Consider the following 2,482-nt stretch of genomic DNA (forward strand, 5'->3'; position numbering starts at 1 on the left):
AAACAGCCCACACCTCTCGCAATGAATGGCGAGGTGGCTATCCTTCTTCGCGGAGTATAACTTCTCGGTGGAATATGAACCAGGACGACTTAATGTCGTCGCTGATGCGTTATCACGCCGACCCGATTCCGAGCCAAAAATAATCTCACTGTTGCAACACTCATTTCAAGTGTTCCGTCATCAACCTTGTTTGATGACATAAAGAAAGCCTACGCAGAAGATAAGGACCTCCTGCGTAGAATGGATCATCTGATGAATCTATCCGATAAATCATATACATATTTACCGGCTTTATATCGATCATCATCCGATCGATACACAACACGCAACGGCCCGTGCCGGCGACATTCCATGTGTCGTCGTCCCAACTCACAATGATTTGCGCTTGCGCATCATGTATGAGTGTCACGATGCACCAACAAGTGGGCATCGTGGGTGTGAGAAAACTTATCTCACAGTAAGTCGCGACTTTTGCTGGCCCCGTCAGTATCAGTTCGTGCGCAAGTACATTCGTGCTTGCGAGGTATGTCAACGGGTGAAGCCTAGCCCTCCATCCCGTGCACCTCTTTAGCCTCTACCACTTCCGGCAGAATGTTGGCAGTCCATATCTATGGACTTCGCCTTCGGGTAGAAAACTCTCATGGCAGTGCGCACAAAGCGCACTGAAAAAGACAAAACAAATGAGTCAGCAAAGTAATTCCTGTAAGATGGTACATCTTGCTGCAGTACTAGAGTCGATCACGGCTTGCCCTTGTCTTTTTCGACACGGTATTCAAACTCCACGGGTTACCCCGTGAACTGGTCTTGTAACGGGGTGTATCGTTACATGAAATTAACACTTAAAGGTTGTTAATTAATATATTATCTAAAAGGTAGATAATATTTGGAGGATATTACTTTAAATAGTAATATTCAGAATTCTTATCCATAAATAGGTATAGACCATTATATCTATTTATTCCGCAGACTAATCAGCTGTTGAGATAAACAAAAGAGAGATACAGATAAGATAAGTTAAGAATTCAATTGCATGTTTAGTATCAGATTATAATTAAGTTAGCTTATACAAGATAGATAGAAGAGATAGTAATTATATTAATACAGTTTTTATTTAACCCTATTTAAGCTATTTGCCTTAAAGAGAAATCTTCCTCTGCACGTACTAGTGTACGTGAAATAACGTAGGGCACCACTCGCAACTGAAGCAGTGCGAAGTGGACTTGTATCGAGGCAGTACAAGTCATGGTGCTCCGTTACACCTGGTAGCACTTTGTAGTCCGTCCGAGACCACAATTCCCACATCTAACATATACAAGTTAGATGATAGTGGGAATACGCATCACTGTTCTCCTGAAAGCTACTCCTTTCTAAGGGACATAGAAAGAAGTGCGGTCGAACGAATGAGTTCGACCATAGGAAACGATGCAATCTTGGCGATGCTGTCCAATTTGGACAGAGATGCCCTCCACTCAGCCATCGCCAAGTTTATACAACATGAACTTGACGAGATGAAGGAAAAAGTAGTCTTGCTGAATCAGCAAGGCTCTCAACAGGCAGAACTGTTGAGGTTACAACAGATACAGACCCCTGTACCTGGGATGACGCAAACGCGTCGTCCCTCAACCTTAAAGATTGATATCTCTAAGTATAGGGGAGTCGAAGAAGACTCCCTCTTTAGATGGTTTGTCGAGTTGGACGATGCCATAAGGGCTCGTCACATCTTCGACGAGCAAATGCAAGTCGCACTTGCTCAGTCATATTTGGCAGGTCGCGCCAAAACTTGGGCATTGGTCTTAAGTCGCGCTACCCATATGTCTTTGGGTCGCTAGAGGTATTAAAGCCCGGCTCAAACAGACGTTTAAGCCGCCTAGGGCGGAGTCCAGAGCTCATTCAGAGCTTCTGAAACTCAAGCAAGGCAAGCGTGATGTTCAAGCTTATGCCCAGCACATACGCCTCTTGGCGAGTAACACGAACAGCCCAGTTCATGAACACACATTGATTACGGTGTTCATGCAAGGTCTTACGGATGGTCCCGTAAAGACCCACCTGTTCCGCTTGAAACTGGATACGCTTGAAGAAGCAATATCCGTCGCAGAACAGGAGGACTTTAGCTTGAGTCAGGCTCAAGCTAGTTCGTCATCGTATCGTCCCCAAGACGACGCGAACTGGGAGGTCCAGAACCCATGGGCATCTCTTACGTCGAAAGCGAGAGACCTCGCTTTTCGAACAACAAGCGATTGCAGAAATGCAATCGCTGTCAAAAATTAGGACACTACGCTCATGACTGTAGTGCCCCACGCCCAGCACCGAGAGGTACTAAACGTAATTTTGTACCGATAGCTAAAAAGGGCAACGGTCGCGGGTCCGACGTTGTTGCGAAATCGCAACAGCGAGGCGGACCGCCAAAAAACTATCGGGGTCAGTAGGGGCGCAACACCCTACTGATTCAGTAACCTCATGAGAATTTGCAAATCTCTTGACT

This window comes from Bremia lactucae, linkage group LG15, assembly GCF_004359215.1.
Source record: "Bremia lactucae strain SF5 linkage group LG15, whole genome shotgun sequence".
NCBI lineage: Eukaryota > Oomycota > Peronosporomycetes > Peronosporales > Peronosporaceae > Bremia > Bremia lactucae.